Genomic DNA, 26,713 nt, shown 5'->3' with positions numbered 1-26,713 from the left:
TCAGTGACGCCCAGTTTGGGTTCTTGCAGGGCCAATCAGCTTCTGAGCTTGTTACAGACTTGATTCACAAACTGACAAACAGCTGAAGGTAACAGCCCGTCCCACTCCAAGACCACTATTTCGACTTCAGTGATATCATCTGACCTCACCACAGTCTCAGCTAATTTAATGAAATTTTCATTCATTCATTTTATGAACTCTAGATTTCATTATCTAAACCATCTCCTGGCCAGCATCCCACAATCACCCTCCCTATAATCTCCAGAATATTGAAAACTCTACTGCCCAAGTGTTCACTTGTACCAGAACTTGCTGATCCATCAAAAGGCTCCCATTTATAAGCAACAGCAATTTACTTTCACACCCTTGACTTAATTCCTGGCTGTAATCATTCCTATCTCCATGCATCAGACACACTTTCACATCTCAATAACTCATTTCTGTTTAGACTCCCAATGATATGTTTATTTTTGAGTTCAGCTGTGTGACTGTTTCTATAGATTCCAAGGCAACACGGTCTGGAATTCCCACCCTCTAAGATCTGCTTTCTTCCTTTAAGTCATTCCTGAAAAATTGCTTATTTCGCAAAGGTTTGGTCACCGGACATAATATTCTCCATCTGTAGCCTTACGTCAAAAGTTCTCAATATTTTGTGAAATTAAAAATGTGTTGATTTATACAGATATCTTCTACTCTTCACTATCTCTGAGTGCATAATCTGTAATGTCTCCTACCCAACCACGTTGTGGGAGCACCTTCACCATACCAACTGCAGCAGTACAAGGAAGTCAAACATCACCTTCTCAACAGGCAACAGAGCTTTGGCCTTGATCACTGGTATCTGTGGAAGGAGAAATACACATCATGTTTCAGGGAGTGCAATATGATTTATGGGGGAATGAAAATGGTGCAGAATTTGACTGTCAGAAATGGAAGGAAAATCCACTCACTTATTGGAAAAAAAAGAACTCTTGACCGTCAAAGATATTGTGGAAAAAATAACCTGATAATAGAGTATATGGTCAGGAGCCAGGCAGCAGTGGACAATTCATTTACAAAGAGGACTGTGAATGTAATAGTAAAATACTACACAGAGCAAAAATACACACGAGAGACTGAGAAAGCTAAATAACAAACAAGTGGACATCAAGGAGCCCAGAGATGAATCAGAGCAATGTTCACTTTTATGATCCCACAGTCAGATGTCTAGCACAGAAATAGACTTTTTGGTCCAACCCATCTTTGCCAACCAGATATTCTAACCTAATGTATTCCCATTTTCCAGCACTTGGCCAACATCCCTCTGAACCCTTCCTATTCAAATGCCTTTGAAATGTTACAATTTTAGTTGCCCTTTAGGCTCCTTTTGAATTTCCCACCCCACCCTAAACCTATATCCTCTAGTTCTGGGGTCTACCAACCCTTGTCTACTTACGCTATCAATGTCCCTCACGATTTTTATAAGCCTCTATAACATCACACCTCAGCCTCTGACACTGCAGGGAAAATGGCTCCAGCCTATTATGCCTCTCCCTGCAACTCATATCCTCCAACACTGGCAACATCCTTGAAAATCTATTCTCAAACCTTTCAAGTTTCAGTGCCTCCTTCTGATGGGAGGGAGACCAGAACTACACACAATATTCCAAAAGTGACCTAACCAATGACCTGTCCAGCTCCTTTACCCAATGCTCTGACCAATAAGGGGAAGCATACCAAATGCCTTCTTCACTGTCGTATCTACCTGCAACTCTACTTTCAAGGAAATATGAACCTACATTCCAAGGTCTCTTTGTTCACAAGATTTTCCAAGATCTTACAATTCAGTGTGTGAGTCCTGCTCTGATTTGCTTTTCTAAAATGCAGCACCTCACATTTATCTAAATTAAACCCTATCTGCCACTCCCCAGCCCATTGTTCCATTCGATCAATATCCCATTGTACTTTGAGATACCCTTTATCACTGTCCACAATACCTCCAATTTTGGTGTCACCTGCAAACTTACTAACTGTACTGCCTCTATTCACATCCAAATCATTTAAATGAATGAAAAAACAAATCCAGAAAAAAAATCCATTTCTCTGGGTGTGAATATGCTCTGTGCAAATCCTGCCCTGTGACTCCCTACCAGAGAGGGCTGCACATGCGTCCCGCTGAACTTTGCCCCCAACAAAGCTGGCGGCTGCACGGGTCCAGTGAATCGTTGCCCCGAATAAAGATGGTGGTGCTTACTCGAATCAATCGCTGGATGAGGCATTTTCCCGTTTACTGCAAAAACGGGACTGAGTTTCAAATTTGTATTTTCGATGTGCACCAAATGTCTGTAAACCCTCTCAACCCATACCGACACCATTTCCCTCCCGCTTCCTGCTGTTTCTTTCTATCTTTACCAACAGCTCTCCATCCACACATCCCGAACAGACCGCGAGGATGATCAAGTGGTCTAGTCTAGTCCCGCCCCTCATTCACCCTGATTGGTCGGAGGACCAACTGTGCGCCAGGTCCTCCAGCTCTGTCCCTGCCTTTCCATTGGTCCGCCGCTGACATCAATCACCCGGGGCGCATTGTTGGCTGGAGCATGCGGATTGCTTCGTGGCTTTTGTTGCTGTTCATGAGTTACAAAAATGACAACAGCATCTCAAAACCCCCTGATGAAGAAGCAGCAAACCTAGTGCTTCCAAATAATCCTGTTGACCAATAGCCTGGTGTTCTGTGAATTTTACTTTTGTCCATCCCAATCCAACACCAACACCTCCAAGTCACGAATGAGGGGGGGATGTATAACCTAAGATCTAGGAACAGTAGAAGGCCGTCCTGCCCTTCGAGCCTGCTCTGCCATTCAATAAGATCATGGCTGATCATTTCGTGGACACAGAACCATTTACCCACGTTCTCGCCGTGTTCATTAATTAATTACATTTTTAAAAATCTAACCTAGTTTTAAAAACGTTTTCTGAACGAGCACCAACTATTTCCCTGGGCAGTGAATTCCATAGAGGTCAAGAAGTTCCTTGTCAATTCAGTCTTAAATTTGCTGCCTCTAGTCTTGCGGTGATGCCCTCTTGTCCTAGCTTCACCTGCCAATGGAAACAGCTCTCTACTTCTATTTTATCCATTCCATTCATTATTTTATATGTTTTCATTCTTCTGAATTCCAATGAATATAATCCCAATCTACTCAGTCTCTGTTAAGCCGAACCTGTCAACTCTGGAATCAACCTAGTTAACCTCCTCTGCACCCCATCTTTTCTCAAGTAAGGAGACAAAAACTACATGCAGTACGCCAACACCCAAATACAGCTGAAACAAAACCTCTGCTTTTAAACACAATCCCTTCAGCAATGAAGGACAAAATTCCATTCGGTTTCTGAACTGATTATTGTATCTGGTGACCAACCTTCATGTAGAAGGATGCTTAGGTCACTCTGCAGAGCAAATAATGCAACTTTTTAACATTCAAGTGATTTTTTTTAATGTTACTACAACCAAAGAGTATAAACTTTATATTTACAAACATTCTATTTCATTTTACAGACCATTACCCACTCACTCCATGTTAAAATGTTCCTCTGCAAAGTTTCACAGTCCTCCGCTCACTTTGTTCCGCTAATCATCTTAGTGTCACATGCAAACATTGACACCCTACATGTGGTTCCAACTCCAAATCATCTGTATCAGTTGTAAATAATTGCAGTCACAACACCGATCCCTGAGGCACACTAATTGTCAATGATTGCCTGCCAGAATAATGCTCATTTATCCCCACACTTTGCTTCCTATTAGTCAACCAATCTTCTATCCATGCTAATACTCTGCCGGTAACGCCATGCACCCTTATATTATGCAACAGCCTCTTGCACAGCACCTTGTTGATGGTCTTTTGGCAATCCAGGTACACCGCATCCACTGGGTCCCCGTTGTCTACCTTGCTTGAAAAGTCTTCATAGAATTCAAAAAGATTGGTCAAGCATGACCTGTCCCTCATGCTGTGTCTGTACAATGGGACAATTTCTATCGAGATTCTCTATTATTTCTTCCTTGATAATGGACCCAAGCATCTTTTCCACGACAGAGAATAAAGTAACTGGTACATAATTCCCCACTTTTTGTCTACCTCCTTTTAAAAACATTGGTGTCACTTTTGCTGTTTTGCAGTCTGCTGGGACTGCCACAGGCTCCAGTGAATTTTGGAAAATTACTGCCAGTGAATTTGCTATTTTTCCTAGCATCTCTTTTAGTACCCTGGAATGCATTCCATCAAGGTGAGGAGACTATTCTATCGTTAGCTCAATTACCTCAAAACAGTCTAAAGCTAGCTGTTCTGGAATAATGATAGTTTCCAAATCCTCACCTACCTTTGTCTCTTTGCTAGTTACTGGAAAGATATTAGTATCCTCCACTGTGATATCCCATAACTAAATGCTTCTTCTCATTTTCCAAAGGACCAACATTTACTTTAGCCATTCTTTTCTCGTTATATATATTTATATAAACTTTTCCTTTCTGTCTTTGTGCTAGTTTATTTTTCTCATGTTCTATATTACTTTTCTTTATAGCTCCTGTGGCTTTCGGTTGACCTTTAACATTTTCCCAGTTCTAGTTTCATGCTGTTTGGCCACTTTGTCCAACTTCTCTTTCAACTTGATTTTCCAGAACAGCAACCCAATTCTCCAAGCATTTCACATACTATTTCTTCTTGCGATGGTACTCTCGAGCTGCTTCCCTGTTTCTCATGAGGCGGACCTCACGTTTACGAGTGGTTTCTTCAGCATTCTGGGGCTGGCTTTGCAGGACTGGTGAAGATGCCATAACCATTCCCTGGTCAGCAGTGGAGTTAGGAGTTCTACAGATCTGATAGGTTTGGACATCTCCAGCAGCACCTTGAACAAGCATTTGGCTGCCCGGCACAAAGATTTGCGGTCCATCAGGGCTCTGTGCATACTGTATAATGGCTGCTCCAACCTTGGCTGTCGCTGTATTGGTCATTGTTCATGTGTGGAGTCCTTGCATTTAATCTGTACCATTGTTGGCCAGCTGAATTGCTTCCCCCTGTGTCATAGCAATGTATTGTCCACTGCTAATCTGATAGATGGGTGTCTGCATCATCGTTGTAGTAATGGTTGAGACAGTCTCTTCTTCTGATTTCTCCTCATCGATTTCTTGGCACACTGGGGGGATCAGAAGAAAGTTCATTCAGGATTTTCCTGTATGAAGGCCGTCTCGATAGAATTTCTCTACGTTTCTGAGAGTCAGTCGTGCTATCCACAGATTCCTGGGAGTCTTCATTTTAAAGTATAGTAGAAATCTGAGCAGTCTGAACTTGAGGGGACTGCGTGACTGAGGACTGAGCTGCTTGGATAATAACTTGGACTTGAACAGTCTGCCCATTCGGCAATTGAACTAAAGTTACTGCTGGACTTGTTGTTGATTGGATCCCAGGCATGGTTACCTGCATGGTCACATGATATATTAGTGATCTGGATGAAGTGATGGGGGCATTCCAACGAAGTTTTCTGATGATACGAAGTTAGGTGGACAGGCAAGTAGTACTAAGGAAGTGGGGAGGCTGCAGAAGGATCTAGACAGTTTGGGAGAGTGGTCCAGGAAATGGCTGATGGAATTCAACGTGAGCAAATGCGAGGTCTTGCACTTTGGAAAAATGAATACAAACATGGACTACTTTCTAAACGGTGAGAAAATTCATAAAGCCAAAGTACAAAGGGATCTGGGAGTGCTAGTCGAGGATTCTCTCAAGGTAAACATGCAGGTTGAATCCGTGATTAAGAAAGCGAATGCGATGTTGTCATTTATCTCAAGAGGGTTGGAATATAAAAACAGCGATGTGCTACTGGGACTTTAAAAAGCTCTGGTTAGGATCCATTTGGAGTACTGTGTCCAGTTTTGATCCCCACACCTCAGGAAGGGCATACTGGCACTAGAGTGTGTCCAGCGGAGATTCACATGGATGATCCCTGGAATGGTAGGTCTAACATATGAGGAATAGCTGAGGATCCTGGGATTGTATTCATTGGAGTTTAGAAGGTTAAGGGAGATCTAATAGAGTTGAAACTTTATTGCTGGAACAGCACAGCAGGTCAGGCAGCATCCAGGGAACAGGAGATTCGACGTTTCGGGCACAGGCCCTTCTTCAGGAATGAGCAGAGAGTGTTCAGCAGGAGAAGATAAAAGGTAGGGAGGAGGGACTTGGAGGAGGGGAGTTGGAAATGTGATAGGTGGAAAGAGGTCAAGGTGAGGGTGATAGGTCGGAGTAGGATGGAGGCGGAGAGGTCAAGAAGAAGACTGCAGGTCAGGAAGGCGGTGCCGGGCTGGAGGGATCCGGCTGAGACAAGGTGGGGGGAGGGGGGATGAAGAAACTGGTGAAGTACAAGTTCATCCCCTGCGGTTGGAGGGTTCCCAGTCGGAAGACAAGACGCTCCTCCTCCGACCGTCGGGTTGTTGTGGTTTGGCGGTGGATGAGTCCAATGACCTGCATATCCTCGGTGGAGTGGGAGGGGGAGTTGAAATGCTGTGCCACAGGTTGGTTGGGTTGGTTCGTCCGGGTGGCCCAGAGGTGCTCTCTGAATCGCTCCGCAAGTAGGCCGCCTGTCTCCCCAATATAGAGGAGGCCACACCGGCTGCAGCGGATGCAGTAGATGATGTGGGTGGAGGTGCAGGTGAATCTGTGGCGGATATGGAAGTTTCCCTTGGGGCCTTGGAGAGAAGTGAGGGGGGAGGTGTGGGCGCAAGTGTTGCACCTCCTGCGGTTGCAAGGGAAGGTGCCGGGAGTGGAGGTTGGGTCGGTGGGGGGTGTGGATCTGACAAGGGAGTCGCGGAGGGAGTGGTCTCTACTCCCTGGCGCACTGACCTTTACACCACTGAGGCCAAACGCCAGCTCGCAGATACCTCCTCCTACCGTCCCCTTGACCATGACCCCACCCCCCACCACCAAACCATCATCTCCCAGACCGTCCATAACCTCATCACCTCAGGGGACCTCCCATCCACCGCCTCCAACCTCATAGTCCCACAACCCCGCACCGCCCGTTTCTACCTCCTGCCCAAAATCCACAAACCTGACTGCCCCGGACGACCCATCGTCTCAGCCTGCTCCTGCCCAACCGAACTCATCTCGGCATACCTCGACACGGTCCTGTCCCCATTAGTCCAAGAACTCCCCACCTACGTTCGTGACACCACCCACGCCCTCCACCTCCTCCAGGATTTCCGCTTCCCCGGTCCCCAACGCCTCATCTTCACCATGGACATCCAGTCCCTGTACACCTCCATCCCCCATCACGAAGGACTCAAAGCACTCCGCTTCTTCCTTTCCCGCCGTACCACCCAGTACCCTTCCACCGACACCCTCCTTCGACTGACCGAACTGGTCCTCACCCTGAACAACTTTTCTTTCCAATCCTCCCACTTTCTCCAAACAAAAGGAGTAGCCATGGGCACCCGCATGGCCCCCAGCTATGCCTGCCTCTTCGTAGGGTATGTGGAACAATCCATCTTCCGCAACTACACTGGCCCCACCCCCCATCTTTTTCTTCGCTACATTGATGACTGTATCGGCGCTACCTCGTGCTCCCACGAGGAGGTTGAACAGTTCATCCACTACACTAACACCTTCCACCCCGACCTCAAATTCACCTGGACAGTCTTGGACTCCTCCCTCCCCTTCCTAGACCTTTCTGTTTCTATCTCAGGCGACCGAATCAACACGGACATCTACTACAAACCAACCGACTCCCACAGCTACCTGGACTACACCTCCTCCCATCCTGCCCCCTGTAAAAACGCCATCCCATTCTCCCAATTCCTTCGTCTCCGCCGCATCTGCTCCCAGGAGGACCAGTTCAAAATACGTACAACACAGATGGCCTCCTTCTTCAAGGACCGCAATTTCCCCCCCGACGTGGTCGACGGTGCCCTCCACCGCATCTCCTCCACTTCCCGCTCCTCCGCCCTTGAGCCCCGCCCCTCCAACCGCCACCAGGACAGAACCCCACTGGTCCTCACCTACCACCCCACCAATCTCCATGTACAGCGCATCATCCGCCGTCACTTCCGCCACCTCCAAACAGACCCCAGCACCAAGGATATATTTCCCTCCCCTCCCCTATCAGCTTTCCGTAGAGACCACTCCCTCCGCGACTCCCTTGTCAGATCCACACCCCCCACCGACCCAACCTCCACTCCCGGCACCTTCCCTTGCAACCGCAGGAGGTGCAACACTTGCGCCCACACCTCCCCCCTCACTTCTCTCCAAGGCCCCAAGGGAAACTTCCATATCCGCCACAGATTCACCTGCACCTCCACCCACATCATCTACTGCATCCGCTGCAGCCGGTGTGGCCTCCTCTATATTGGGGAGACAGGCGGCCTACTTGCGGAGCGATTCAGAGAGCACCTCTGGGCCACCCGGACGAACCAACCCAACCAACCTGTGGCACAGCATTTCAACTCCCCCTCCCACTCCACCGAGGATATGCAGGTCATTGGACTCATCCACCGCCAAACCACAACAACCCGACGGTCGGAGGAGGAGCGTCTTATCTTCCGACTGGGAACCCTCCAACCGCAGGGGATGAACTTGGACTTCACCAGTTTCTTCATCCCCCCTCCCCCCACCTTGTCTCAGCCGGATCCCTCCAGCCCGGCACCGCCTTCCTGACCTGCAGTCTTCTTCTTGACCTCTCCGCCTCCATCCTACTCCGACCTATCACCCTCACCTTGACCTCTTTCCACCTATCACATTTCCAACTCCCCTCCTCCAAGTCCCTCCTCCCTACCTTTTATCTTCTCCTGCTGAACACTCTCTGCTCATTCCTGAAGAAGGGCCTGTGCCCGAAACGTCGAATCTCCTGTTCCCTGGATGCTGCCTGACCTGCTGTGCTGTTCCAGCAATAAAGTTTCAACTTTGATCTCCAGCATCTGCAGACCTCACTTTCTCCTCGGAGATCTAATAGAAACTTACAAGATAATACATGGCTTGGAAAGGGTGGACACTCGGAAATTGTTTTCGTTAGGTGAGGAGACTAGGACCGGTGGGCACTGCCTTAGATATAGAGGGGATAAATTCAGAACAGAAATGCGGAAACATTTCTTCAGCCAGAGCGTGGGGCCTGTGGAATTCATTGCCATGGAGTGCAGTGGAGGCTGGGACGCTAAATGTCTTCAAGGCAGAGATTGATAAATTCTTGATGTCACAAGGAATTAAGAGCTACGGGGAGAATTTGGGTAAGTGAAGTTGAAATGCCCATCAGCCATAATTAAATGGCGGAGTTGACTTGATGGGCCGAATGGCCTTACTTCCACTCCTATGTCTTATGGTCTTATGGTCTAATTTGATCACTTTCCTCAGATACCCATTGCTGAGTATGCCTTTTCATACAGTCCTTCCATTTCACTGGAATAGACCTTTGTAAAATGTCTTTGAAACTCTTCCACTGCTCATCAACTTCCCACCATAAAATTTTTGTTTCCAGTCTACTTTATCCAGATTCTCTCTTATTCCCTTGTCCCTTAATGTTTCTGTTGCTTAGCTGCTGAGTCGCGCCACAATCAACACTGCAATTGGGAGGAAGGGGCGGAACTGGAGGACAGAGCAGCGTCCAGTCCTCCAAACAGAGTGAGTGAGGAGCGGGACCAATGCATTCTCGGGAGTGAACGCTTCAGCATTGGTCAGAAAGTAAACTGTTTTGCAGGATTGATCATTCTCACGACATAGTGGAGTATTATCCCCTCTCATAAAACAATGTGAGGTTTTAAAGAAATCGTTAAGATGTAAATCTGACAACATAGTTAAGATGTAAATCTGACAATGTACATATTTCCAATCGATTTACACAACTCGAGTAACAAACTTATTTTCAAATTCCCAGAATGATTGGAAATTTACATACCTGGCCGGTATGATTAAGTTGGATGGAAAAATCTATTTGGATATGAACCATCTCAATGACTGTAACTCGACAGAGCAATTGCTAATGTCTAATATTTCTCCCGTGATTCTATGCAGTTATGAATATTCTCTATAAACTCACTGATAATCTTCGATGCACGCGCAGTTTGGTTTCTATGAAGGGCATGCGCAGTGTCACATTAACCAGGACACGGCGAGACAAAGAGCAGCTTTCTCCGGGTGCGGCTACGCTCGGCTTCAGAGAGTGGTGTGTGGGAGACTCACTGGGAGAAAGGAGCGGAGAGAGTTCACAAGACGCCGATACAGGTGAAAAAACCCGAAAAAGACCCTCAAGGCCCTGATAAGGACGTGGTGGTCTCTGTCGGGAAAGCGGCCCAGGGTGACGGCCGCCATTTGTTTGAGGGAAGAGGGAGTGCGGGCCTCAGAGCCACCATCTTGAGAAGGTCAATGTGCAGGTGGGCGGGGCTATTGAGGTCGAGGACAATTGGAGAAAAGACCCACCTTAGATTACTTCACTAAAGACATGAATGCACCCGGTGGATTTTTCTTAACATGTCTTAATACTCACTCAGGTTTTTAGTTACATCTTTTTTGAAGCATTTCATTCACATTCAATCATTTGCAATGGTGGGATTTGAACCTGTGTCCAGAGCACACTTGCTGAGTTTCTGGATAAATTGTTCCACAATAATGCCAATAGGCCATCACTTCGCCTGCTCACAAGTTGCGCATCCCAGTGCAACAAGAATCAAAACCCTTTCTTCCTACACAATTGTTTGATCTTGCACTCTGGTGATATTACTTAGTAACTCTCCATGTGGTATCGCTCACTGTGTGGGTCGAATTGTTGCCTCTGTCAGTGTCCCTCGCTCTTGCAGCTACTCCAGATCCTGAGCAAACAGAATTCTCCACTCCAGATAGACGATGGAGACTGGGGTGTTCCAGATTTCTGTCGGACTCAGTGCCATTTGACATGTGTAGCCATCACTGCATCATTCTAATTTCCAATTCTGTTTATCTGTCTGTAGGTACTCAGGAAGGTCCTGACCTAATAGACTTCCCAGCTGCTGGGTGTCTAATCCATCCCTCATTGAAGATGGTTTGTCAGCCAGAGAGACACAGGGCAGGGAGATCTGGAGCCTTCAATAAATCCTGCAGTGAGATAAGATCACTCACAGTGCAGAGAGCAATGAGAGGGCTCCAAACATCAGTTAACAGGACATGACATAGCTATAGTGCTGGAAGGGGAGCACAATACAGACACACCCCAGGTTCGGTCACCGCCTTTACTGCAAGTTTTGTTGTACTAAGACAACATCGGGAGTGTCACAGTTATCAATCCAAGCCTGTGCTGTCTTAGTGAGCATCAGTACAAAAGAGGGGAAAGCAGGCCTTCCACGAGAGGGTGGGAATGCTGTCTGGGAATGTTCCATTCTGTGTTCCCTCTCCCACACTGTATCTATGGCTTGTCATGTGGATCAGTCATTCTAATGCTAAAAACAGTTCCTATCTCTGTACTTTCCTCCCCTCTCACCAATCACTTCATACGTTTGAACCTGCTCCAGTCCAGACGACCATCCATATCTCTGTAACTTACTTCAGTCTCGACAACATGCCTTGTCACGAGAGTCCACTCCCTCAATAACGCAAGACTTAGGGTCTGTTTCTGTGCTGCATGACTCTCTGGCCGAAGTCACCAATGCTGGCCAGGTTTCCTGAACTGAATGAGTTGCATTTCCCTGCGTTTGGCCCATGGCCCTTCAAACTTTCTCCCCTCCATGTTCCTGCCCAAATGTCTTTTCCATGTTGTAATTGTTCTTGTTTCTCCCATGTGCCACTGGCAGTCCATTCTGTATATGAACCGTCCTCTGTGGAAAATGTTGCCCCTCAGCTCCCTAAGTAAATCTTTGCTCTCGGTCACTCCTCAGGCCTTACCCATTCTGCTGTGGGACACAAACCCTCCCCGGTACAGACTTCCCTCGGACATTTGTGGGTGGCATGGTGGCACAGTGGTTAGCACAGCTGCCTCACAGCGACAGAGACCCGGGTTCAATTCCCGCCTCAGGCGACTGACTTTGTGGAGTTTGCACGTTCTCCCCGTGTCTGTGTGGGTTTCCTGCGGGTGCTCCGGTTTCCTCCCACAGTCCAAAGATGTGCAGGTCAGGTGAATTGGCCATGCTAAATTGCCCGTAGTGTTAGGTAAGGGGTAAATGTAGGGGAATGGGTGGGTTGCGCTTCGGCGGGTCGGTGTGGACTTGTTGGGCCGAAGGGCCTGTTTCCACACTGTAATGTAATCTAATCTAATTACCCATCCTGAAGTGGGACACAATCCCTCACCGGTACAGATGGCCCTCGGGCCTTACCCATTCTGCTGTGGGACTGAACCCCTCCCCGGTACAGACTCCCTTCGGGCCTTACCCATTCTGCTGTGGGACACAACACCTCCCTGGTACAGACTCCCCTTAGGCTTTACCCATCCTGCTGTGGGACTGAACTCCTCCCTGGTAAAGTCTAATCTTGAGCCTTGCCCACCCTGCTGTTGGACACAACCCCACTTGGGTACAGTTTTCCCTCTGGCCTTACCCATTCTGCTGTGCAACACATTCCATCCCCAGTACAGACTGTCCTCAGGCCTTTCGCATCTTGCTGTGGGACCGAACTCCTCCCTAGTACAGTCTACCCTTGAGGCTTACCCATCCTAATTTGGGACGCATACCCTCCCCAGTACAGATTACTCTCTGGCCTTAACCGTCTTGCTGTGGGATACAACCCCTCTGAGGAACAGACTCCCCTCGAGCCTTACCCATCCTGCTGTGAGACACAACCTCTCCCTGGTGCAGACTCTCCTCGGGCCTTAACCGTCTGGCTGTGGGACACAACCCCTCCCCAGTACAGTCTACCCTTGAGCCTTACCTGTCCTGCTTTGGGTCGCATACCTTCCCTGGTACAGAGTACCCTCGGGCCTCACCCTTCCTGCCGTGGGACACAACCGCTCCCCAGTATAGACTCTTGACTGGCCTTAACCATCCTGCTGTGGGACACAACCCCTCCCCAGTTCAGACTCCCCTCGAGCCTTCCCCATCCAGCTGTGGGACACAACCCCTCCCCAGTTCAGACTCCCCTCGAGCCTTCCCCATCCAGCTGTGGGACACAACCCCTTCCCGGTACAGACCCCCCTCTGGCCTTACCCATCCTGCTGTGGGACACAACCCCTGCCCGGCACAGACTCCCCTCGGGCCTTCCCCATCCTGCTGTGGGACACAACCCCTCCCCAGGTCAGACTGCCCTCGAGCCTTACCCATCCTGCTGTGGGACACAACCCCTCCCCAGGTCAGACTGCCCTCGAGCCTTACCCATCCTACTGTGGGACAGGTTGATAATTATATTGAATAGTATCCCTCCAGTGTGGAAACAGGCCCTTAGTCCAGCAAGTCCACACTGACCCACGATAGATACCCTGCTCAAAATAGCTTCAAAATACATAGAAACAGTGATCACTGAATTGGGTAAAAACTCCACAGTTACATTGGGCAGTTTAAAAGTCTCGCTGTATTGTTGATATGTTCCTTTTCTTCAAACAGGTAACATTTTTATTAAAGCAGCAGATGTTCATTGTGAGAGTGTCTCTGTTAAACTAGAATCTGTTCTGTTCTCTGTGTAACAGGCTGTTGTTGTGTGCGATGGACTGTCACTAACAGTGTAATTGACCTGTGAGTCCTTGATCAGGTTTCCTTTGTCTGTAAATCTAATAATCAGTGAACTATGCATCTGCTCTTCTTAGCGAAAACAAAGAATCATTTCTCAACAAAAAAACGGCACATCACAAAGCTATTTCATGGATTTCTGGCACACACCACCTACCAATGTATCTGGTAAGTCTGTTTCCTGAATAATTCTGAACTCTATCTGTAACTCTGAAAGTATCTGTATTGCTTGTCAGTTGATTGAGAATTCAGCCTCTTTGTTCTGAGCTGTTGTGATGCAGGCGGTGGCTTCATTCTGTCTCTGCCAAGTTTGTTTTCTCCTTCTGCTGTGATTCTGGGAGATTCCTTTCTGCAGGTGAGAATATTCAGTGACTGAAAATTGAATGATTTTGACTCTAACAGAGCAGTGGCCTTGTTTTCAGCTCATTATTCACTTTCCATTTCCTGGTTGTGTTGAATGTTACAGAAACAGACTCTGAGCAATGTTTCCATTCACTTGTATTAGATTCATTGACAGCCACGTGGTCAGTCAGTTTCAGGCCGATGGATCAGTTTCTCTGTCCTATTAGATGGTGGCCACTTGCACAGTTTCCGATGGTTCACCTCAGTGTCAGGCCGTCAGCTGCTGAAACCCTCCATCCAGCATTTGTTCCCTCTCACCATGACTACTCCAATACAGTCCCAGCTCGTTTCCCACATTCTACCTCCATATACTCACGATCGCCTCAGATTTACTGTCAGTATCCTTACAGCAAGTCACGTAAGTCATCCACCTCAATTTCACGCTGCTCTACATTACATTCAGTCCAAATATAATTTCAGAATTCCATTCATTGCGTTTAAAAACACCCATGATCTTGTCCTGTCCAAGCATCCAGGTTCCATCAGGTAGGTGGGTGTCCGCGTGGTTGGGTTGGAGCAAGAGCAGGAAACTGAGGATCGTACAGGGGACAAAGATGGGGTTGGATGCGGGATGTTTAAGGAGAGAGAGCTGGTGTATTGTTGGGGATAGCTTCTCAGGGGAGTAGCACAGCGGTAGCCAGGTCTATAATACTCAATGGCCTGAGTTATCGGAAGAGGTTGGACAAGCTGGGACATTTTTCTTCAGAGGACAGGAGACATAAGGGAGATCTTATAGAAATGTATATGATCATGAGAGGCATGGATAGGGTGAATGCATTCAGTCTTTTTCCCAGGGTTGAAGAATTGAGGACTAGAGGGCATCAGTTTAACGTTAGAGGGGAAAGAATAAAAGGGAACGTTAGCAGCAACTTTTTTACACAGATGCTGATTCTCATACGGAATGAGCTGTCAGTGGAAGTGGCTGAGGCAGGTACATTAACAACATTTAAAAGGCATTTGGACAAATACATGGATAGGAAAGGATTAGAAGGAGATGGGGCATGGTCAGGGACATGGGGTGACCATAGATGGACATTATGGTTGCCAGGGATCAGTCTGGCCCTTAGGGCCTCTCTCTGTGCTGTAGGACTCTATGACTCTATAACTGACTCTGCTGTAGACCAAGGTTGGGCAAAATCCAAGGGAGCGATAATGGGAGGAGAAGCACTAGTTGGGGGCATAGTCAGGTGTTACTGTGGCTGCGTCTGAGACTGTTGTATCCCTGGTACCTGGTCAAGGACATCTCTGAGCATTTGCTTGAAATTCTGAATTGGGAGAATGGGAGGCCAGAGGTCATTGCTACCAACGACACGAGTAGAAAGAGGGATGAGATCCTGAGGAGTAAGCACAGGAAGTAGGGAACGACTGAAAAGCAGAACCTTGAGGCTAGTAATCATTGCGTTACCACCAGTCCCATGTGCTTGTGAGACAAGGAATTGAAAGATAGCAGAGATGAATGCATGGCTGAAGAGCTGGTATAGGGGGAAGAGTTTCAGGATCTTGAATAATTGGGACCTGAACTAGAGGGGAACTGATATCCTCACTGGGAGGCTTGTTCCTGCTACAAGGGAAGGGTTTAACCTAGAATGGCAAGGTCCTGGGAATCACAGCAGCAGGGCAGCACGTAGTGGGTAAGGAAGGTCGGAAGATGTATACGAGTCAATCAGAAAGGAAATACAGAGAAATGAACACCATTGTACGAATGGGCTGATTGTGTTAATTTCAACACAAGGCGCAACATAGTTAAAGTAGATAAGCACAGATCCGATATTGTGGCCATTCCAGAGATTTGGTTCGGAGAAGGATAGGACTGGCTGCTCAATATTCCAGGGTTTCATTGTTTCAGATGAGATGGAGAGGACGGTAAAAGAGGTGGAGGAGCTGCATTACCAATCGGGTGAATGTTATGTCTGCACCCAGGACATACTGGAGGGGCTCGCCCACTGAGGCAACGTGGATAAGAAGGATGCAGTTAATGGGATTATACTATAGGACCCTCAATCTGCCAACGATACCTCGAGGTACAAATATCTTGGCAGAATATCTCGGCAGAGGCAATAACAACAGAGTTCTCAAAGTGTCTTTAACTTCCCCACCATTTGCTGGCACTACTTTAGAGCAAGAGGCTGAGACGGTGCAGAGTTTATTAAGTGTATCCAAGAGGGTTTCTTGAAATAGTAGTGTAAAGGAGGGGTAGGGGCCATAGTGGACCTTACATTGCTGAATGAGCCTGGCCAGGTGACTGACCTTTCAGTGGGAGACCATTTTGGAAACAGTGATCACAACTTAAGTTTTTTTTTAAGGCAGCTACGAATAAATGGGATGTTTCTAATTTGTGGGATTGCAAATGATGTCAGTATTAGGCAGGAGCTAGGGAGTGTTAATTGGGAAGAGCTGTCATCAGACAATGCCACATTGGGCACGTGGGAGTTAGTTAAAGGCTTGCTGATTGGAGTTCACGACCAGCATGTTCCAGTAAGGAGGAGGGATAAGGCTGGTAATATAAGGGCCCCTTGGATAACAAGGGAGGCTGGGAATTTAGTCAAAAGGGGAAAAAAACAAGCCTATGCAAGGTTTGGGAAGCTAGAATTCGGCATGGCATGTGAGGAACGTAAAAAAACAAAAGCTGGAAGGAACCTGAACCGGGAATGAGCAGAACAAGGTGGGGCATGCCCTTCGCAAGTAGGGTTAAAGAGCATCCCAAATCGTTCTGGAGATAATGACCCACAAGAGGATGTGAACATGGATTGTTACAGCGCAGTACAGGCCTTTTGGCCCTCAATGTTGCACCGACCTTTGAAAATAATCTGATGCCTATCTAACCTACACCCTTCCAATATTACCCATATGTATGTCCAATGCCCATTTAAATGCCCTTTGCGTCGGCGATTCTACTACTGTTGCAGGCAATTAAGTCACCTCTCGACCTTCTTCTTTCCAACTAAAACAGCCTCCATTCCCTCAGCCTTTCCTTGTAAGACCTTCCTTTCATACCAGGCAATATCCTAGTAAATCTACTCTGCACTCTTTCCACAGCTTCCACATAACTTGGAAAGAAGTCGGGCCAGTCAAGACTAAAGGAAGGAACTTGTGCTTGAAGTCAGTGGAAGTGGACGAGATCCTAAATAATTACTTTGCATCGGCATTCACCTAGGAAAAGGATATTGGGGATAATGAGATTTGTGTGGAGTATGCTAATGTGCTCGGGTATTTTTGAGGTCGAGAAAGAAGCATTAGATTTCTTGAACAGCATTAAAGTGGATTAATCCCGAGGATCCGACGGTATCTACCCCAGGTTATTGAGAAAGGCAAGACAGGAGATTTTTGGGGTCTTGGACATGATTGTTGAGTCCTCACTTGCCAGTGTAAAGGTCGCAGAGGACTGGTGAGTAGCTTATGGTGTTCCTCTCTTCAAGAAGGGAAGTAGGGACAATCCAGGAAGTTATAGCCTGGTGAGTCTCACCTCAGTGGTTGGGAAGCTTTGGACAGAATTTTTACGGATAGGATTTATGTGCATTTGGTAAAGAATGGCCTAATTAGGGACAGTCAGCGCAGCGCCATGAGATGCACAAGGTTGCTGGTCAAAATGTTTTCCCCAGAGTTGAAATATCTTTACTAGAGAATGTGCATTTAAGGTGAGAGGGGGAGAGCTCAAAGGAGATGTGAGGGGTAATATGTTTTCCACAGAGAGTGGTCGGAATCTGGAACATGTTGCCAGGGATGGTGGAGGAGGCAGAAATGAGAGGGTTGTTTAAGGGGTTTTTGGGTGAGCATGTGAATATGCAAGGATATGGAACAAAGATAGGAAGAAAGGATGAGTTTAATTTGGTGTCACATTCAGCACAACATTCTGGGCTGAAGGGCCCGCTCCTGTGCTGTACTGTTCTTTGTCGTGTTTCTTTTGTTACAACATGACGGTGACCCCCTCTGTTAGTTAAACCAAACACCCAGAAAAGTTCACCTCCCCACATAATCTGTTAAAGTCTTAGTGACAGAAAACTCACACATTCCACTATTTAAAGAAAATAGCATTAATCTATTTTTAACTCAAAGTGAATATTAAACAACTATTCATAAATCTAAGCTCTCCCTTTCTCTTCACTGCATATTATCTGCCTCCAGCCCTATAACTATATGTTATTTCAATAAGACACTTATTAAAATTACATCAATTTAATTTCTAACCCACACAGTGACTCGTGAATTTTGTGTCTTTCTGCTTCTGGCCTGAGGATCTCCCTGGGTCGTCGTTGTCTTCTTTTACTCTGAGTTTGTTTCATATGGAAAGGTACCCTTTGATTGAGAGACTTTCCTAATTTATTGGTGAGCAAGATGTTGATTCTCCCAGACAGCAGTTACTCTCTGACCAATTTTTAAAATGTCCACATTTTATACGCCCCCATCAGATCATCTCATTGGCTTGATGCTGGCAAAACAATAAATTCAAACTCAACTGGGTTTTAGAATCTTGGGGTATAATTTAAACTGATAGGTTAAATTTGAATTTTGTCAAAACAGCAACCAACATAGGTCTATATTTCACAGCCAAATGTTACATTTGTTTCTTTTCCCAGTACACTTTGGCTTGCTGGCTAGTTATATACAGTACACAGTTCAGAAGAGTGTTCTCTCCCTCTTAAAGATAGAGTACACACCTTCAACTTTATAACACTTTGAGCATTACCTTATCAGAAAGTTCGTTTATTAAAGTGACAAGCAGTAGATTGTTTACATAACCTTTTTGGCTTAATATTTCAATTTCAACATAAAACAAAAGCTTGTGTTTGTGAGAGGATCATGTTACTGTGTGCAACAGACTGTCACTAATAAGATTATGCTCCCAATAATGCAGATTTCCTTTGTAAATTCTGCATGAAGTGATTTAAACAAATTAGATTAGATTACATTACAGTGTGGAAACAGGCCCTTCGGCCCAACAAGTCCACACCGACCCGTCGAAGCGCAAACCACCCAGACCCATTCTCCTACATCTAACACTACGCCCAATTCAGCATGGCCAATTCAGCTAACCTGCACATCTTTGTGACTGTGGAAAGAAACCCAAGCACCCAGAGGAAACCCATGCAGACACAGGGAGAATGGGTGGAGTTTGCACAGTCAGTCGCCTAAGGCGGGAAATGAACCCGGGTCTCTGGCGTTGTGAGGCAGCAGTTCTAACCACTGTGCCACGTGCTGCCTACAATCTTTTAATCAGAACAAAGAATGTTATTAAGCTGCAGTCAGGCTCCTGGGGCTAAATGGTATCGTTCTGTCTGTGTTGCTAAAGTTTTTTTGGGAGAAACAATCCCCTCATTTGCTTGGCTTGGCTGTGGCACTGTGATTGCGCTGTTGAAACAGCAAGGACTCTTTCTGAGTCTCATTGATGTCTGGGTGTAAATTAGGGTCCATTGTTCATCGCTGACTCTGGAGGCAGTTCTGATACATGGGAATATTCAATTTAAAATGCTGATCTTGCAAAATAGCAAGGTTTTCTCCCAGACAGGGAATCAGACGTCCATTACTGATCCTCACTGACCATGACAGGATTCAAACCGAGAGATTTATTTTTGTGACTGACACTGTCAGATGTGGTATACAGTAGCTCTCACAGTCCTGTCCTTCCACACATCCCGGCTTCTGGACTCTGAATCAGAGGATCTCGATGGAGAAACACTTCCAGCAGTTGGGACAATTCAGGAGATACCCAATATACACATTCTCCCTCAGGGGGAATCCCTGAAAAGTGGTCTGTCAGGTTCATAATGGATATTTCTTTAATATTTACTCAGTGAATTCCTAGAACAGAGAGATTAATTGGAGGCCCAGATTGTCAGCTTGAAGAGTAGTCACTGCTTTGGTGTAGGAAATGGAAGGGTATCATTTGGATTGTTCATTTCACCCATTTGTAGAGGGAGCTATTGCTTTCATTGTGAGTGGGAGCTTGAGAGAAGCTGATTTAGCGTGATTGTGGGGATGTTGACACTAACTTTCAGGAACGGATTAATACACCAGAGGAATGTGTCAGTGTTTCCAGGGGGCTCCGAGAGGGGTGGGCGGAGGGGAATGTGTCAGTGTTTCCAGGGGGCTCCGAGGTGGGGGGTTGAGGAGGGGGAATGTGTCAGTGTGTACAGGGGACGCTGAGGGGCTGGGTGGGATGTATCTCAATTTACAGGGGGCTCCTGTCTCCCCACCCACCCCCAACCGCGTCCAACGCTGCTCCCATCAACCACGTCTGACAACGTCCCCCCAACCCCGTCCCCCACAACGCCGCCCTCCCAACCCCGTCCCCCAATCCCGTGCAACGCTGTTCCCCCCCAACCACGTTCCCCCATCCCTGTACCCGCCCAACACCGTGCAATGCCATCCCCGCCCAAACCCGTCCCCCAACACTGTGCAATGCTGTTCCCCCCAACCCCATTCCCCCAACTCTGTGCAACCCCGTTCCTCCAACTCTGTCCCCGTCCAACCCCATGCAATGACCCCCCAACCCCGTTCCCCCAACCCTGTGCAACGCCGTCCCCGCCCAAAACCGTTCCCCCAACCCCATCCCCACCCAACCCCGTCCCCCCAACCCTGTGCAACCCCATTACCCCCAACCCCGTTCCCCCCCAACCCCGTGCAACGCCGTCCCCCCAACCCAGTGCAACGCCGTCCCCACCCATACCCGTTCTCCCCAACCCCGTCCCCACCCAACCCCGTCCCCCAACACTGAGCAACCCTGTTCCCCCTCCGCCCCATTCCCCCAACCCAGTGCAACGCCATTCCCCCAACCCAGTGCAACGCCGTTCCCCCCAACCCAGTGCAACGCCGTTCCCCCCAACCCAGTGCAACGCCGTTCCCCCCAACCCAGTGCAACGCTGTTCCCCCTAACCCGTGCATCGCCGTTCCCCCTAACTCATGCATCGCCGTTCCCCCAACCCAGTGCAACGCCGTTCCCCCTAACCCATGCATCGTCGTTCCCCCAACCCCGTGCAACGCCATTCACCCCCAACCCCGTGCAACCACGTCCCCCAACCTCGTGAAATGCCATTCCCCCACAAACCCGTGCAACCCCGTTCCCCCCAACCCTGTCCCCCCAATACTGTCCAACCCCGTTCTTCCTCAACCCCGTCCCCCCAACCCCGTGAAACGCCGTTCCCCCCAGCACCGTGAAACGCTGTTCCCCCCCCAGCCCCGTGCAATGCCATTCCCCCTAACCCAGTGCAACGCCGTTCCCCCAACCCCGTGCAACGCCATTCACCCCCAACCCCGTGCAACCCCGTCCCCCAACCTCGTGAAACGCTGTTCCCCCACAAACCCGTGCAATGCCGTTCCCCCCACCACAACTACGGTTCCTCCAATCCCATCCCCCCAACCCTGTGCAACGCCATTCCCCCCAACCCTGTCCCCCAACCCCGTGCAACGCCGTTCCCCCAACCCTGTCCCACCAACCCTGCGCAACCCCGTTCCCCCCAACCCCGTCCCCCCAATACTGTGCAACCCCGTTCCCCGTCAACCCCGTCCCCCCAACCCCGTGAAACGCTGTTCCCCCCAGCACCATGAAACGCCGTTCCCCCCCCAAACCCGTGCAATGCCATTCCCCCTAACCCAGTGCAACGCCGTTCCCCCTAACCCAGTGCAACGCCGTTCCCCCTAACCCAGTGCAACGCCGTTCCCCCAACCCCGTGCAACGCCGTTCACCCCCAACTCCGTGCAACCCGGCCCCCCCAACACCGTGCAATGCCGTACCCCCCAATGCCGATCCCCCCAACCCCATCCTCCCAACACTGTGCAACGCCGTCCCCCCAACCCTGTGTAATGCCATTCCCTCCACCACAACCCCGTTTCCCCAATCCCGTCCCCCCAACCCCGTACAACGCCGTTCCCCCCAACCCTGTCCCCCAACCCCGTACAACGCCGTTCCCCCCAACCCCGTCCCCCCAACCCCGTGCAACACTGTTTCCCCCCAACACCGTTCACCCCAACCCCGTGCAATGCCGTTCCCTTCAATCCTGTGCAACGCCGTTCCGCCCAACCCCGTGCAGTGCCATACCCCCCAATGCTGGTCCCCCCAACCCCGTCCTCCCAACCCCGTGCAACGCCGTACACCCCAATGCTGGTCCCCCCAACCCCGTCCTCCCAACCCCGTGCAGTGCCATACCCCCCAATGCTGGTCCCCCCAACCCCGTCCTCCCAACCCCGTGCAGTGCCATACCCCCCAATGCTGTTCCCCCCAACCCCGACCCCCCAACCTCGTGCATCACCATTCCCTCCAACCACATCCCTCCAACCCTGTGTAACACCCTCCCCACAACCTTGTGCAATGCCGTTCCTCCCAAGCCTGTCACCCAACATCGTGCAACGCCATTGCCCCAACACCGTGCAACACCGCCCCCACAACCCAGTGCGACACCGTTCCCCCCAACCCCATACAACACTGTTTCCCCCCACCACATGTAACACCGTTCCCCCCCACCCGGTGCAACACTGTTCCCCCCAACGCCGTTCGCCCGCAACCCCGTGCAACGCAATTCCCCCCAAACCCATCCCACGCCGTTCCCCCATCCCCATCCCCTCAACCCCGTGCAACGCCGTTCCCCCCCAACCCCGAGCCCCTAACCCCGTGCAACACCGTTTCCCCCAACCCTGTACAACGCCTTTCGCCCCCCCAATCTCGTGCAACGCCGTACCCCCAATGCCGTTCCCCCCAAACCCGTGCAACGCCATTCCCCCAACCCGGTGCAATGCCGTTCTCCCAATGCCGTTCCCCAAACCCCGTGCAACCCCCTACCCCCAATACTATTCCCCCAACTCCGACCCCCCAAACTCGTGCATCACCATTACCCCAACCACATCCCCCAAACCTGTGCAACGCCATCCCCACAACACCGTGCAACACCGTTCCACCCAACCCTGTGCAACACTGTCCCCGCAACCCTGTGTAATGCCGTTTCCCGCCACACAACCCCGTTCCCCTCAACCCCGTGCAACGCCGTTCCCCCAATCCCGTGCAACACTGTTTCTCCCCAATCCCGTGCAACGCTGTTTCTCCCCATACCCGTCCCACGCCATCCCCATCTCCATCCCCCCCAACCCCGTGCAACGCCATCCCCCCCAACCCCATGCAACATTGTTCGCCCAACCCCGTGCAACCCCGTTTCCCCCAAACCCTTCGCCATCCCCATCCCCCCAACACCGTGCAATGCCATTGCTCCCAAAACCCATGCAACACCGTTCCCCCAACCCCGTGCAACGCCATTACCCCCAACCCCGTGCAACGCCATTACCCCCAACCCCGTGCAACACCGTTCCCCCAACCCCGTGCAATGCCGTTCCCCCAACCCCGTGCAACACCGTTCCCCCAACCCCGTGCAACGCCGTTCCCCCAACCCCGTGCAACGCCGTTCCCCCAACCCCGTGCAAGGCCGTTCCCCCAACCCCGTGCAAGGCCGTTCCCCCAACCCCGTGCAACGCCGTTCCCCCAACCCCGTGCAACGCCGTTCCCCCAACCCCGTGCAACGCCGTTCCCCCAACCCCGTGCAACGCCGTTCCCCCAACCCCGTGCAACGCCGTTCCCCCAACCCCGTGCAACGCCGTTCCCCCAACCCCGTGCAACGCCGTTCCCCCAACCCCGTGCAACGCCGTTCCCCCAACCCCGTGCAACGCTGTCCCCGCAACCCCGTGCAACGCCGTTCCCCCAACCCCGTGCAACGCCGTTCCCCCAACCCCGTGCAACGCCGTTCCCCCAACCCCGTGCAACGCCGTTCCCCCAACCCTGTGCAACGCCGTTCCCCCTAACCCCGTGCAACGTCGTACCCCCACAATGCCGTTCCCCCAAACCCCATGCATCACCATTCCCTCCAAGCACATCCCCCCAACCCCGTGCAACACTGTCCCCGCAACCCCGTGCAACACTGTTCCCCCAACCCTGTGCAACGCTGTCCCCCCAACCCCATGCAATACCGCTCTGCCCAACCCTGTGCATCGCCATTCCCCCAACCACATTCCCCATATACCTGTGCAACACCGTCCCCCCAACCCCGTGCGGCGCCGTTCCCCCCAACCCCGTGCGGCGCCGTTCCCCCCAACCCCGTGCGGCGCCGTTCCCCCCAACCCCGTGCGGCGCCGTTCCCCCCAACCCCGTGCGGCGCCGTTCCCCCCAACCCCGTGCGGCGCCATTCCCCGCAACCCCGTGCGGCGCCGTTCCCCGCAACCCCGGGCGGCGCCGTTCCCCCCAACCCCGTGCGGCGCCGTTCCACCCAACCTCGTGCGGCGCCGTTCCCCCCAACCCCGTGCGGCGCCGTTCCCCCCAACCCCGTGCGGCGCCGTTCCCCCCAACCCCGTGCGGCGCCGTTCCCCCCAACCCCGTGCGGCGCCGTTCCCCCCAACCCCGTGCGGCACCGTTCCCCCCAACCCCGTCCCCCACAACCCCGTACAACGCCGCTCCCCCAACCCCATCGCTCCAACCCTATGCAACACCGTTTCCCCCAACCACGTGCAATGGCGTTCCCCCAATCCTGTGCAACGCCGTTCCCCCCAACGCCGTGCAATGCCGTTCCCCCCAAACCCGTCCCCCAACCCCGTGCAATGCCGTTCCCCAAACCCTGTCCCCCCACCCCGTGCAACCGCGTGCCCCCAACCCCGTCCCGCCAACACCGTGCAAGGCTGCTCCCCCAACCCTGTTCCCCCCAACCCCATGTAATGCCGTTCCCTCCACCACGTGCAACTCTGTTCTCCCCCAATTCCGTTCGCCCCCAACCCCGTCTCCCCCCCACCACGTGCAATACCGTTCCGCCCCACCCCGAGCAACGCCGTTTCCCCCCACGCCGTGCAACGCTTTCCCCCCCAACCCCGTGCAATGCCGTTCCCCCAACCCCATCCCCCAACACTGTACAACGTCGTTCCCCCAAACCCGTCCCCCAACCCCGTGCAACACCGTTCCCCAAACCCTGTCCCCCCACCCCGCCAACACCGTGCAAGGCTGCTCCCCCAACCCTGTTCCCCACAACCCCGTACAACGCCATTCCCCCATCCCCATCCCCCAACACTGTGCGACGACGTTCCCCCAATCCCGTCCCCATCACCCCGTGCAACGCCGTTCCCCCCAAACCCCGTGCGACGCCGTTCTCCCCCAACCCCGTGCGACGCCGTTCTCCCCCAACCCCGTGCGACGCCGTTTCTCCCCCAACCCCGTGCGACGCCGTTTCTCCCCCCCCAACCCCGTGCAACGCCGTTTCTCCCCCCCCAACCCCGTGCAACGCCGTTTCTCCCCCCCAACCCCGTGCAACGCCGTTTCTCCCCCCCAACCCCGTGCAACGCCGTTTCTCCCCCCCAACCCCGTGCAACGCCGTTTCTCCCCCCCAACCCCGTGCAACGCCGTTTCTCCCCCCCAACCCCGTGCAACGCCGTTTCTCCCCCCCCAACCCCGTGCAACGCCGTTTCTCCCCCCCCAACCCCGTGCAACGCCGTTTCTCCCCCCCAACCCCGTGCAACGCCGTTTCTCCCCCCCCAACCCCGTGCAACGCCGTTTCTCCCCCCCCAACCCCGTGCAACGCCGTTTCTCCTCCCCAACCCCGTGCAACGCCGATTCTCCCCCCCAACCCCGTGCAACGCCCTTCCCCCCCAACCCCGTGTAACGCCATTCCACCCCACCCCATCCAACTCCTTTGCCCCCAAACCCATTGCCCCAACACCGTTGCCACCAGTCTGAGTGCGTGAGAGAGTCCCATGGTTTGTGAGAGAATCACAGAATATCCCAGGGTATGTGCACGCGCGCGAGAGAGAGAGCGTCCCAGTGTGTGTGCGCGCGTGCAAGAGCGTGTCCCAGGGTGTCAGCGCGCAATAGAGAGCGTCCCAGGGTGACCCAGAGTGTAATGGAATCCCAGAGTCTGTGAGGCAATCCCAGAGCGTCCAAGAGTGTCAGAGAGAGTCCCACAGTGTCCCAGAGTTGGTGAAAGAATCCCAGTGTGTCCCAGACTGTGTACCGAGAGTGTGTGGGAGAGGGTCCCAGTGTCCCAGATTGCGTAACGGAATCCCAGATTGTCCCAAAGTGTGTTTGGGATACTTGAGTGTGTGAAAGAATTTGAGAGTGTCCCAGGGGGTGTGAGAGAGTCCAAGTATCCCAGAGTGTGTGAAGGGAATCCCAGAATGTGAAACAGAATCCCACAGTGAGTGAGAGAGAGTCCCAGAGTGTGTAACGGAAGCCCCGAGTGTATGAGAGAATCTCTGAGTGTGCCAGATTGTGTAAGGGAATCCCAGAGAATCCGTGAGTGTGGAACAGTATCTCAGGGGGTGTGTGTGAGAGAGTCCCAGGCTGTGCCAGAGTGTAAGAGAGCCCCAGAAAGTGGCAGAGGGAGTCCAAGAGTTTGTGAGAGGGAATCCCAGAGAGTCCCAGATGATGTGAGAGTGTCCCAGAGTGAGTGTGTGTGTGTGTGTGTGTGTGTGTGTGTGTGTGTGTGTGTGTGTGTGTGTGTGTGTGTGTGTGTGTGTATTCCTGAGACCCAGCGTAGTGTGTCTGTGAGAGTCCCAGTGTGTGTGTGTGTGAGTCCAAGTGTGTGTGTGTGTGTGAGTCCAAGTGTGTGTGTGTGTGAGAGTCCAAGAGTGTGTGTGTGTGAGAGAGAGTCCAAGAGTGTGTGTGTGTGTGTGAGTGAGAGTCCAAGAGTGTGTGTGTGTGAGAGAGAGTCCACGAGTGTGTGTGTGTGT

General features: G+C 51.1%; 1 long non-coding RNA gene and 1 pseudogene across 1 annotated transcript; both read right to left on the bottom strand.

Annotated features, from left to right (window-relative positions):
• Positions 1-773: 773 nt before the first annotated feature.
• Positions 774-2,329, bottom strand: LOC148139527 (uncharacterized). The gene is made up of 3 exons (XR_015753596.1): positions 2,234-2,329; positions 951-1,003; positions 774-841 (listed from the first exon to the last, which is right to left on the bottom strand). It is a non-coding gene; the product is annotated as an uncharacterized LOC148139527 (long non-coding RNA).
• Positions 2,330-4,603: 2,274 nt separating this feature from the next.
• On the bottom strand, positions 4,604-5,444 carry LOC148139526 (cyclic AMP-responsive element-binding protein 1 pseudogene; annotated as a pseudogene).
• Positions 5,445-26,713: the final 21,269 nt, after the last annotated feature.

The sequence above is a fragment of the Chiloscyllium plagiosum genome, unplaced genomic scaffold (genome assembly GCF_037043375.1).
Source record: "Chiloscyllium plagiosum isolate Xiang-an unplaced genomic scaffold, Cpla_swu_hap1 HiC_scaffold_38, whole genome shotgun sequence".
NCBI lineage: Eukaryota > Metazoa > Chordata > Chondrichthyes > Orectolobiformes > Hemiscylliidae > Chiloscyllium > Chiloscyllium plagiosum.
Note: the sequence above shows the minus strand (reverse complement) of the source record. Positions and strands in the feature narration are given on the sequence as shown.